At 40.1% G+C, this 13,420-nt stretch overlaps 1 protein-coding gene and 1 long non-coding RNA gene across 4 annotated transcripts in view; one reads left to right on the top strand and one right to left on the bottom strand.

Annotated features, from left to right (window-relative positions):
* TEC (tec protein tyrosine kinase) overlaps positions 1–6,029 on the bottom strand; it is a 115,013-nt gene extending 108,984 nt beyond the window's left edge. Inside the window, exon 1 of one of the 3 annotated variants that reach the window (XM_031434995.2) lies at positions 5,899–6,029. The gene's annotated coding sequence lies outside the window, so the exon portion shown is untranslated. Of the gene's footprint in view, positions 1–5,558; positions 5,689–5,751; positions 5,834–5,898 lie in introns of those variants that run through there. The other 2 variants (XM_010992858.3, XM_031434986.2) reach the window with 2 other exon arrangements.
* Positions 6,030–6,080: 51 nt separating this feature from the next.
* The window catches only part of LOC135321497 (uncharacterized), a 49,682-nt gene continuing 42,342 nt past the window's right edge, over positions 6,081–13,420 (top strand). The window contains exon 1 of the long non-coding RNA XR_010381301.1: positions 6,081–6,182. This is a non-coding gene — a long non-coding RNA (uncharacterized LOC135321497). The remainder of the gene's footprint in view (positions 6,183–13,420) is intronic.

Below are 13,420 nucleotides of genomic sequence, written 5' to 3'. Positions count from 1 at the left end.
TCACAAAAATTAAAGACCAAAGGAGTAGGATATTTGACAGGCAGCTCTACATTATAAGTATTTCATATAGTATATGACCATTAAAAGTCTTTCACTTTGATACTCTACAGCTAAGCATTTCCAAACCTCTTATTCTTTAAAAATAATAAACAAGTTTCTTCTGTATAGCACAGGGAACTATATTCAACATCTTGTAGTAACGTATAATGAAAAAGAATATGAAAACAAATGTGTATGTATATGCATAACTAAAACATTATGTTGTACACCAGAAATTGACACATGTAAACTGACTATACCGCAATAAAAAAAAAGACTACGTGCTTCCAAAGATGACCTTAAGAACCAAAGAAAAAGAGACATACTTAATAAGTGATCTGATGATTTTTTGTAATTTTTTATTTTAAAATAAAATTTCAGCTTTACAGAAAAAAAATAAAGGGAATAGATAAAGTAGTTTCCAATGACAATCAATCAATCAATCAATGGCATGTAGTTACAAAAGGAAAAAATATATATTGCTGAAATCCAAAGAGATCTGCCTCCTTTAGAAATTTATATAAAACACCAGACTAAAGAATATGAAAATTAATATATGTATATTTATGTATGACTGAAAATTTGTGCTATACACCAGAAATTGACACAACATTGAAAACTGACTATAACTCAAAACAAAATAATAATAATAAATAAAACTTACCAGACTAGACAACCTAATCAGCACACACTTCCCTCCCTCCTCCAAAACCCACTCTTCTTAGCCGTAAAAAATAAGACAGTCACAACACTACGGTAAGAAGAAATACACAAGTGTAAAATAATAATAATAAATAATGTCCTTTCCAGAATGTTTTTAGTGAGGATTATTTCCAAATAATATGAATAACAATACACTTGGGAAAACTTAAACTGAATACACTATGGCTTCAGTCTATATAGCCAAAGAGAAGTGAAAGTCTAATCAAGAATTTGATGTATTTAGATGACCAGATACAACTTGGATAATTATGACCAAATATATACATTTTTTTAAACTGCCATGTGTTCACAATTATCTGGTATTTACCAGACATGTGCTTTTCCCTAGGAGAGCTCACAATGCAGCTGAGAAGACAGAAAGAACTTCTGTTAATCACATAGAACATTAGAGAAAAACTATACTGTTTCAGAAAAAGGGAAAGAGGGGAAAAGAGGTTGCAATGGCTCCAAAGGTTCTGTTTAGAAAAGGAAAGGACGCCGGTGGAAGCACAGAGAGGAATGAGCATTGCAGGTATTCCCACTGGCAGAGCTTTCGATCATAATGGTACCAAGTGGGTTCCTGCTGAGTAAGTGTTTTCTAACCATCTTATTCTTCATTGCCATCCTTCAGAAAGCAAGTCACCACTGTACCTGCTCCACTGTAGCAATTGCCAGCACTGGTGTTTTCTGTATTTCCAATGCACAGCCGCCACTGTGGGAGTATAGAGCTCTGCTTCTCCTGCACAGATAAGATGGTTTGGGAACAATACTCTTCCTACTTCAGTGGAAGCTGACTCTTGTCATCATTCCTCTGTGTATAAGCATAAGTCACATCGATGCCAAGCTACCGAGAGAGAAGGCTGGAAGATCTCACTGCATTAAGGGAGCCTGAGGAATGACTCTTAACCGGTTAAACAGGGTTGGGAAAGTTGTGATCATCCACGAGGAGCAGGGTAGTTCAGTCATCTCTGCTCAGCCCAGCCAGAAACAGGAACTTGGTGCACATTCCAAGAAAGGCATGAGCTTTGAAATGGGAAAAGAGGATGTTCTGCTGGTAAGGCAACTGTGTTTCAAACTGGCCTCCAGAAGGAAATAATGATAACTTCCATTGAGGACACATGGCTGTCAATGACACCAGGTCCACCTTTCAGATGAAAACATTAGACTTAGAGAAACTGAGCTTCACTGAAAGGTAAAACATTCAGAGGCAAAGGTGACAGAATGAGTCCCTCTAGACAAAGGGAATTGACCAGTAAGCCATATACTACTCAAGCCAGGGCTAAAGAGAGATTTTGCCACAAATACGTAGGTATACATATTCTGAGAACAAAAAGGACTTTTAATTTTAAATATTTAAAATATGATTAGACTCGTGAAAACCTTAGTAGAAGGAGTAGACGATAATATTGAAAAAATCCCCCCAAAAGTAGAACCAAGAAATAAAAGATAGATATTAGCAAAGAAATGTAAGAAAATACCTAATATCCAGCCCAAAATATCTAGTATCTGAACAATAACAGTAACAGTTTCTGAAAGAGACATGACAGAAAGTAGAGAGGAAGAAGTTATCAATGAGATAACTCAAGAAAATTTCCAAAATTGAGAGAGAGAGATTTCCAGATAAAGAACGCAGCACAATGGATGAAACCAGACCCAGACCACAGCACAACATCATGAAAATTCCAGGATCATGGAGGGCAAGAGAAAATTCTATAAACCTCCAGAAAGAACACAGCAGGTTTGTAATATGTAGACAGGTTACAGGCAAAAATTAAGGAATCAGAACAATTCTGAATTTCTCAACAGCAAACCACAAGCTAGAAAATGGTGGAACAATGCTTCAAGGGTTCCATCCTAGAAGTCTATACTCAGACAAACTATTAATTGTCCATGGAAAACAGGTATTTTCAAGCACTTTTTGTAAAATGAATAAACAAAATATGAATAGACACAATGAACAGAAAAAAAAAGACATCCTGTGCATTAATTACCTGAAAGCTCCTTGAGGATGTGATAAATCAAAACGAGGGAGTCTACAAGATAAAGACATGTGCTAGAGGTAACAGGAGATCCAGTGCAGGAGAGAAATGATGGGGATCCCCAGAGGGATGACAACAGGAGGTCCTCAGGGTGACATCTGTGCCCCATGCAGATATGGCAATCAGTCCAGGCTAGAGCAACCCAGGAGACTCAGGGAAGCTTCTTCGAGAAAATGAAATTGACTGAATACCTAATGCATCTGACGGAAGAAGTAGAAAACTGGCCAAGAGTTTTGGGTTGAATTAATGATGAGTATATTAAAAACTAAGCAAGTGAGCAACAAAGCAATTATTAACCAAAATTACTGTTTAGCTATTGCACAGATGGGAAAATAGGGAAGTTGTGGTTATGTTGGGGATTAGTTAGAGGGAAAAAGAGCCAGGTCATCATTTTCCATAGCGGGAAGTCGACAGATAATGCTTCAGACTGAAAAATGCAAGAAGTATCAATCACAGGCAATAAATACCAAAATAATCAGCTCAAAGAATCACAAGTGCTTGTTTCTGGAGAGGAAGAAATGTAACTTGTATTAAAAGTTTAAAACTGAAAAAAAAACAAAACAAAAATTGGCTTCTACAACCCTCTTTTTTGTTTGGTTTTGCTTTGTTTTCCCAATAACAATTTGGGAAAATTCCACCCTTGTTTCCCCTAAACAAAAGGAAATGTCATTTTCTATATCCAGACCCCAGGAACAGTGGTCACCTGAGCTCTGCACAGTACAATGCAGTGGGAAAGTTAATAGGTATAATCCAATGCAAGGCAGGACTGGTTGAGCTAGGGCTGAGACGAAAAAGCAAGCCCAGGTGGAGGCAAGTTCGGAGGTGGAAGCAACTCCTAAGCCTCTCTCCTCTGGGGTCCTTTCCAACAAAGCTATTCTCCTGGCATAATCACATGGGACAGGGTAATTTTAGAACTGCCAGTGACCCTGGACCAATTTCACTCCTTTTTAACAGACTCCAATGCCCAATTTATGACCCCAATCCAACAAGGCAGCTGGCCCCCAAAGCAGTTTATCTGGGTTCAACTTCAATTACTCCACTTTGTCTGTGTAGACTAATAAAAAGAGAGCACAGCAAAGGCTCTGAAACAAGTGACAGCACCATCAACAGGTATTTACTGAGCATCATGCACCAGGTTGAGGGTCAACAGCCCTGCCAGCTATGTAGACCAAGATTCTCCCTAGGGTGGGAACCCAGGACGGGTGGAGTAGGGTGGAAGACCAGGATCCGGAAAAGCTGGGGTGGGGAAGGGTGGCACCAACCGAGTCAACCTGGAGGAACCTGTAGGCAGAGGTGTGCTTGGATGCCCAAGGCCCAGGCTCCCAGCACTCTGTATACAGAAAGGAAGACCAGCAATTCTCCTCCAAGCAAAAAATGGCCAGACACTGCCTAAAACCCCATCAGCCACCCTGTCAAGGTCAGCTTGGGAAGCAAAGGTCACCATTCTCTGAGCTCTACTATGATTTAGTAAGACATAGCCCCTGCCCTTAAGTATCTAGCTGCTAAGAAAACATGATGACTATCTTGATACAGAATAAGTAGGTAAACAGGTTGACAGTGCTAGAACATATATTAATATTCTATTTATTTCCTATTTGGGAAGACGTGAAAATTCTAGTTCAAGGACCTATGTGGGGCAAAGGTATTGCCAACTAGAGCACTGCACCAATTCGCATGTTTCCAACACTTGCCCTGTACGGTTCTACAAACCAAAATGTACACACCCTGGTGGGAAGCATCAAAATCATTAGCGTAAACCATAAACACAAGGCCGTCAGCATCCTGAGCTGGCAAGAGAATACAATGATCAGACTAATTGGATTGTTAGGAAAGTACAGGTCTTTCCTAAACTATGAAAACGTACCTAAACTAAAAAAATATTTTCAAATATAAAATGAGAAAATTACACACACTTTTTTTCCTTATAAATCATGACACTCCATACTACATGTGATTCTTGCCAACTGAGCTACCAGCATCACAAACTAACCTGCTGAATCCTAAACTTATTTGGTAAACCCACTGGTTTGTTGGGGTTAACTTTCCCTCTACAGATCTTCAGTGGAGAATTATCTAGAAGAGAGTAGATTCTCAGAAATTTCCTAAGAGGAAAAATGGGCACTCACTGGAAAAACACAGGGTATATGCTCAAAACAGTTAACTATTTTGGATATGTTTCAAACCCACTTAGCCACGAGCCATCCTTTTGTTCCAAAGTAACATTCAGATCTACCTTTCTAATCAAATATTCCAATTTCCAAAGAATGGCAATAGATCAGACTGTTTACGAACCTGATACACAGCAACGTGTTATTCTTCCATGAAAACTAAACAAATCAAATCAAAAGGAAAATTCAGGATCCGCGGGAAAGCGCACACTCCCGAGTCAAGGCCTTAGCTTTTTCCAGTATATGTATTCACCGAACCCCTGTTTTCAAGACTCAAACACAACTTCCCAGATAAAAAATGTGAGGCTGGTGGGGTGAGGCACTTGGACATGTCCAACTGTGAAAAGTCTCTGTGGATTCTGCCAACTTTCAATCAACACTGCGTTGGCGCCCAGACAAGGGGAATCAGCCCCGCGACGCGGCTGGAAGTGAACCCAGTGCTGAACTTGCTGCCGGGCGGCCTGGGCCCAAGGGGAAAAGGGGCGGGTGCTCCTCGGAAGAGGCCAGCGCCGGAGCCCAGGAGGCGGAGAGGCGGCGGCCGCCGGAAGGCGCGGCTACGCCGGGACGCGCACCTGTCCCTTCCTGAACCGCAGGAGACAGGGGTCCTCACCTGGCGTGGCGCGCTCGCGCTCCTGGCGGCGCAGAGGGAAGAAAACCCTTCCTTGTTCCACGAGGGTCAGTCTTTGGGCTTGTGGAAGCCTCCTCTCGCCGCGCGCATCCCGGTCCTTGACCCTTTCCCGCCCGGAGTGGCGCAGTCCCGGAGCCGTCCCGGAGCTACCCCGGCCGGCCCGCGGCGCCCTTACCTGGCTGGAGCGCACCGGCTGCGCGGACCCGTGGAGACGGTGAAGACTTCAGGCGCCGCCGAGTCCCGAGCCTCGAGCCTGGCGCCGCCGGCCCCGCCCCCGCACTCCCGGCCCCGCCCCGGCCCCGATCGCTCCGCCCCCGCTCACCAAGACCGGCAGCAGCTGGTTTCCACGGCGCCGCGGCGGTTCTGAGACGGGAGGCGGGAGTGGGTCGGACGCGCGTCGCGGCTCCGGCGACTCAGCCGGAGTTTCCAGGACGTCGCAGGAGCGTCCTTGGTGTTCTCCTTGGCTCTTTCCCCGGAGAGCCGCCCCGCGAGGACGCGGACACCCCCGGCCCGAGAGAACCCCGGGTAGTGCCACCTGTGGGTGACTGGGGACTCTGTCGGAATTAGGGATCGCACCTCCCCTTCCGCTGAGTGGCGGCGAGCCAGGTGGGTGATGCGGCGCGGCCGAGCGTAGCAACGAGTTTTACCAAAAGAATATGTGTTTTTACTGTCGAACCGAAAGCAACAGAGCATATCTTATACACTTACAGGGTCACGTGTCCTCACTATTACTGTAGTGACACTTTATTTACCCATTGAAGAGTAGAAAACTGCCCTTAGGTAAGACTGACTTTGTCCCAGGCGCTGTTCTAGGTACTTTATATGTATTAACATTTTTGTAGAGTTTGTTACCAGAAATCTCCATTTTACAGAGGGTGAACGTGAGGCATAGAGAAGTTAAATAACCAGCCTGTTGTCACCTGACTAGTAAATTGAAAAGCTAGGATTCAGATCCCCGTAGTCCTCCTCCTAAATCTGTGCTTTAAACCACTGCTCTTCTGACTCACCAAAGTTTTGAGTGTCCACCACCTCCCATGCCCTGTTAAAGGCCTGGGTGGGGAATGCAAGATGAGGGCTCTGCCCTCAAGGAGCTTTTAGTCTAGTGTGAGGAGGACAGTAAGTCATCAATATGCAAGTGAAAAAAAGAAGCCAATGCACAGGTGAGAAGTGTCCTGACTAAACGTAGGAGGTTGGAATTCGGGGGGCGGGGGCAGCCGGCAACAGATCTAGGTGTCACGGAGGCTTCTCGGAGGAGGTGACAGTGGAGCTGGGAGCTGGCAGGACAGGCAGCCTGAAGATGAAGCTAAGGGAATGGCAAGTGCACTAATCATCATCATACCTCATGCTTGTTGGAGACCTGAAAACATGCCTTCCTATGTTATCTCTCTTTCGATCATACAATAACCCTGAGAAGTCTGATAAGATTCCACTTTAGAGGGGAAAAGAAATCTACCGATTAATGATTTGCTTAAAGTCACACAGTTCGTTAGCGAAAGGGAGAGGGGGAGGGACCAACCTTTCTAATGCCACATCCTCTCCCTCAGGTGAGGGCCTTGAGTATAATGACCTGTCTCAGGATGAATCTAGTAAAATTTCTCTTTTGTGATCCGGTCTCCTCCCAACCCCAGTCTCTTCTGCCTCCAGTTGACTAGTTAATATAATTTCCTCCAGTGTAGGCGTCTTTTGAGGGAGCAGAGGTCAGGAACCTTTTGAAAGGGTGCAAAAAATTGTGTGTGGGTGTGGAGAGAGAGAGAAAAAATTATAGTTATATAATTATGGTAATAAAGCTGGTTTTCTCCGAAGAAAAATGCTCACATATGATATGTGTAAGTGAGAGACCATAGAACTTTCATCAAATTGATTGACCCAAGAAAGGTAAAAGTCACTGTCTTAAGGGGCTAACTGATATTGTGGTGAGTAAAAGAACCGATTTCCAGCACACTTTGCCTAGGCTTGCTAGATGACTCTTGGTGGCGCATATTTCCGACTTAATGGGAATGAGGCTCTCAAAGTTTATGAAGGTTAATTGAAAGGGAAGCAAATCCAGATCCTCATATAACCCCATAATAAAGTTTAAAATTAAGGGAAGAGAATGTCTTACATGGTCACTCAGTTCTCAAGAAAACGAGAGAGTACTGATCTGTCAGCGAAACATCTAGGTCAACGTAACTCTTTATCAGTGATAATTGAGGTAGTTTCCACAGCGTTATCCTGTTTCCTGAAGAAAGCATTTTTTACACTACCTATCAAGCAGTATTAATAGGTGGTTAACACCTGTATATCATCCCCAAAGCATTTGGAGAGAACTAACATTAGTTTTCAACAGAGTGTTGTTAGAAAGAGAGAGAATGTCAGAAAGAAAAGGAGACTGTCAGAGAGCTTCAGCTACACTGATGAAAGGTGTAAAACTGAACTCAGGATGTGGCAGGCTAAAAAAAAGTTTAATCTGTATTATTTCTTATGTGAAATCTACAATAGCTTTAATGGAAAACAGAATACACAATTTAGGCTTATGTAACTCAAACTTCAATGTTGGGCCTCTTCAAAAGAACAAATCTGGTGGTGGGCCTGGAAAGATTTCTCCCTCTTTCTCCAAGAAGAAGATTTAAAGAATGGTATTACTCCCTTCATTTTACTAAAACTGATGTACAGAAAAAAGGGCATTTATGACTTCTTAGAGACAGGAACTCCCTTCTTGCTAGATATCCACACAGCCTGTATAAGATATGTATGTTTAGGTGAGCAGTGTCAGGCTGACATAATTTTAGTTCCTTGAGAAAAGAAAATGTCTCTTTGTAACTTGCAAATAGATTCCACGTTGTGCAAAAGAAGACACACACAACGTGAAAAGTTTGTAAGTAAAGTGGTGGTTTGTATTTGGAGCATCTCCCATTCTTGTTTGTATATCTCTGGCTTCCTTTTGTAACACTATTCCTACCCAGGGACCTGGCCCATTCTAAGTAAATAATAAATGTTCAATGAATGAATGATTGCAACAATGATGCTAATAAAGCAGACTTTATCAGTCTTGTAGAGAAAGCCTATTCCTCTATGAAGATTGTTGTGGTGGTATGATATGTCTGCCTCTCTTTCTATCATGTACTGATAGTAATTGCTTCTTTGGAGCTAAATAGAAAGAAGGAAAGAGTTTTAAATGTTGGACACAAAATCAGAAATTGTACTCCTGGGAACAGTTGTTAAATAAATCATTCAAAAGAAAGAGCATCGTATACAAAGTATGTGTATAGATCATCACTCATAATAATAAATCAAATGTCCAATAATAAGGAAATGTTTAAGCAGAATATATCAGTGGTATGGAATCACAGATTGTCATTAAAAATAGTATCTGTGTTAAAAAAATAGAAATGTGGAAGAATATTTATGAATATTAAATGAAAAAAGTAGAGCACAGTGCTTTAATATCTTATGATTACAACTAAATAAAAATGATGTGGGAATAAAATTGATGGGTTGAAAATAAGAATTATGAACAGTTATTGAGGGGGTTCTTATGTGCCAGACTGTTTTAAGTGCATTAGATTAATTCATCTAATTCTCACAACAACTGCATAAGGTACAATAGCTTTGACAGAAAACTGCATGCAGTTCTTATTTTCATGTTACAGATGAGGGAACTGAGGCAGAGGTCTAAGTAATTTGCCCAGCATCTCACAGCCAGGATGTGAATATAAAACCGTGTGACTCCAAAGTTTGCAATCTTAACCATGCAAAGCTGCCAGAGAAAATAAAGTTTGAATCATGGATCATGGTTTAAAAAAAAAAAACTTCCTTGTATAATGTTTTAATATTAACTTAAGACTAAGTAAAAATGTGTTAAATTACAGTTTAAAAAAAAGGCACAGAGATAAAATCTGATTATGCTCAGAAGAAGAGACAGATAAAAAAGTAAGATGAGGAGCATATTGAGTGAAGAAAAGAAACCATCTGGGTTTGACCAATTTATGTTTTGGATTAGGATCCAAATACTGTTTCAAATGGGTTCAATATATCAACAAATTTATGGTTTATGAAGGTTGAAATTAAATGAGCTATGTCACATAGAATGTTATATTCAGTATTACTAGTATGACTGAAAGGGTATTCTGGCCTGATGGCTTTTACTTGGGGCTATTTCTTCTACCAAATACTCTAGCCCAGAACTTTATGAAGCTGCCTCCTTGTCAACAGTGGCAATTGTGAAAACATGATTATCACTGCATTAGCAGGAAGCTGAGAAAATATTGGTAAACAATCCCAACAAGGGGGAGGGTACAGCTCAGAGGTAGAGCGCACACTTACCATGCACGAGGTCCTGGTTTCAGCCCCCAGTACCTCCATTAAATAAATAAATAAGCCTAATTACCTCCCCCTCCCCCAACAACAGCAACAAAAACAGTCCCAGTAAGTCTCCCTCTAATGGTGGGACTTATGTTCTGGTGGGAAGGTCAGTCATTTAAAAATGAATTTAGCTACAAATAATGATATGCCCTCGTGATAGGCTGAATAAAGGCCCCTTAAAGATGTTCACATCTTAAATCCCTGGAACTCTTAAATATGTTAATTTACATGGCAGATAGGACTTTGTAGATGTGATTAAGTGAAGAATCTTGAGATGAGGAGAGGATCCTGGACTATCCAGGTGAGCCCAGTATAATCATGAGAGTCTCACTAGGGAGGCAAAAGGATCAGAGTCAGAAGAAGAGATGTGATGAGAGAAGCAGATGACAGAGAGCAAGAGAGGGACTTGAAGATGCTACACTACTGGCTTTGTAGATGAAAGAAGGGATCACAAGCCAGGGAATACAGGCAGCTTCTAGAAGATAGCAAAGGTAAGGAAACAGTTTCTCCCCTAGGGTCTCCAAAATGAACTAGCCCTGCTGACACCTGGATTCTAGCCCACTGAAACTGATTTTGGACTTCTTGGCCTCCAAAACTATAAAAGAAGACATTTGTGTTGTTGTGAGTCTATAAGTTTGTGTTAACGTGTTTCAGCAGTGATAGGAAACTAACAGAACCCTTAACAAGAGTTTATTTTGTCTTATGTGTAAGAAGTCACTGTCTGATGGGCACGATGTTCCATAGTGGCAGGGGCCCAACTCCTTCTACCTTTTCATGTAGGTGGGACCCTGGAGGGAAATATGAGTATCTCCAGGGACTCATGATGTGGGTATCAGGCCATGTAGTTACCTATGTCAGTGTTTTTCAAGTATGAGTAAAGTATAAACCTTTCTAAACAAGAGATTTCCATCATAAGTCACATGTTAGGCATTATTTATGTTTATATCATCTTATGCATATTTAAAACCAAAATAAGTTTGCAAAATAAGTTCAAACAGGACTACAAAACTAGTTATTGAGGCCACACACATCTTTAGTCCATGATGTCACTGGAAGCCACATGGGGAACAGTAACAAGATATTTTTATCCCTCCTAGCCAGTGAGGTATCATTGGAGGCCTGGTGGGGAGCTAGAACTCCCAACCTCACCCAGCAGTAATGAGACCACGTCCTCTTGATTATCAGTGGGGGCTTGGGAAACCTGAATTTCTAACCCACAATTCTTATAATAAATGTTGAAGACGGTGGCTCTGCTCCCCTTGCCAAAGAAGCCAGTTAAAAACAGAAGGCTTAAATAAAGGGCAGGATTTCATAACATGATACCCCAAATGTCCTGGTTTCAATGGAAAATAACTCTCTAAGAAAGAGTTTCTCGCCAAGAAACAAGAAGATCTCAAACTGAATGAGAAAAGGTAATTAATAGATGCCAACACCAAGATGTCAGAGATGTTAGAATTATGTGAGAAAGATGTTAAAGCAGCCATCACAAAACTGAGTCAGTGAGCAATTACAAACATGCTTGAAACAAATTAAAAAGCAAAAGTCTCCAAAGAAATAGAAGATAGAAAAATGAACCAAATGGAAATATTTTAGAACTGAAAATGCAATAACTAAAACTTTAAAACTCCATGGATAGGCGTCAAGCAGACTGGATAGGACAGAGGAAAAAAATTTGTGAACTTGACAGCAATAGAAGTTACTCAGTCTGAACCACAAAAACAAAAGTAAAACAAAACACTATGAGCAGTCCTGTGGGACTATAACAAAAAATCTACCATTTGTGTCATCAGCCTCAGGAGAGGAGAAAGAGGGCTGAGCCAAAAAAGTACTCCAAGAAATAATAGCAAAACATGCTCCATTGGCAAAATCTATGAACCTGCACATCAAAAACTTAAGCAAACTTCATAGAGGGTAAAGGCAAAGAAACCCACACTAAGACACATCATAGTCAAACTTCTTAAAACTAGAGACAAAGAAAAAATCTTTTAAAAATATGAGAAAACCATGACTCCTTACCTATTCAAATAACAGTGGGTTTATTATCAGAAACCATCCACAAGGAAGTGGCATGACAGTTTTTGAGTGCTGAAATAAAATGACTGTCAGCCAGCTCACAATCCTATACCCAGCAAAAATATCCTTCAAAAAATGAAGGGAAATCAAGATATTCTCAGATAAAGGAAAACTAAGATAATTTGTCATCAGCCATTCCACTCTAAAAGAATGGCTAGAGGAAGAACTCTAAACAGAAAAGAATCAGTAAAAGAAGAAATCGTGGTATATCAAGAAAGAAGAAGGTACACAGTAAGCAAGGAAATATTGATAAATCCATTACTTTCCTTCTCCTAATGCTTTTTCAAATTATAATGGAGAGTTGATGCAAAAATTGTAACATTGTCCAAGTAGTTCTAAAAGTATGCAAAGAAAATATTTAGAACAATTATAAGGGGGGGGGAGTAAAAATATGTAAAGGGAACTAAAGTTTCTGTGCTTTCCTCAAACTGGTAAAATGACACCAGTTATATTTATGTGATATAAAACCTAGAGCAACCACTAAAAAAGCTATGCAAAGAGATACACACAAAAACACTGTCTTTAAACTGAAATAGAATTCTAAAAATATCCCTCAAGTGTTCATGGAACATATACCAAGATAATCATATCCTGGGCCCTAAAACAAACCATAACAAATTTAAAATAATTGAAATCATAGAGTGTGTTTTCAGAGCACTATGAAATCAAACCAAAAATCAGTAACAGGAAGATTTTCAGCAAAACTCCCAAATATTTGGAAAATAAACCACTTACTTGTAAATAAACCGTAGATCAAAGGGGAAGTCATAAGAGAACACAAAAAAAATTCTGAATGGAATTTTTTAAAGGAACAGCATATCAAAATTTGTACACACAGCCAAATAGTGTTGAGAGAAAACTTTATGATGGTAAATGCATGTATTAGAAAAGAGGAAGTCTCAAATCAAAAATCTAATCTCCCACTGCTCAGAACATAGAGTAAAATAAATCCAAATAGATGGAAAGAAATAAAGATAAAAGCAGAAATCAATGTAATTCAAAACAGAAAAACAATACAGAAAATCAATAGAAGAGCTGGTTCTTTGAAAGATTAATAACATTGTCAAACATTTAGCAAGATTATCAAAGATAAAAAAAAAAAGACCCAAGTTATCAGTGTCAGGAATAAACAGGGGAATATCATTAAAGACCATTTAGACATCAAAAAGGTAATAAAGGAATACTGCAAACAACTCTGAACACATAAATTTGACAATTTAGATGAAACAGACCAATTCCTTAAAAAGTACTAATTATCACAATTCATCCAATATGAAATAAATAAATGAAAAAAGCCTTATTAGTATTAAGGAACTGAAAATGTAATTTTTTTTTAAAGTCTCCAAATAGAAATCTTCAGACCCAGATAGTTTCACTGGAGAATTCTAACAAATGTTTAAAGAATGAATCTTAATTCTTCACAATCTCCT

This window comes from Camelus dromedarius, chromosome 1 (assembly GCF_036321535.1).
Source record: "Camelus dromedarius isolate mCamDro1 chromosome 1, mCamDro1.pat, whole genome shotgun sequence".
Lineage (NCBI taxonomy): Eukaryota > Metazoa > Chordata > Mammalia > Artiodactyla > Camelidae > Camelus > Camelus dromedarius.
The sequence above is the reverse complement of the archived record's forward strand: the minus strand, read 5'-3'. Positions and strand labels throughout refer to the sequence as shown.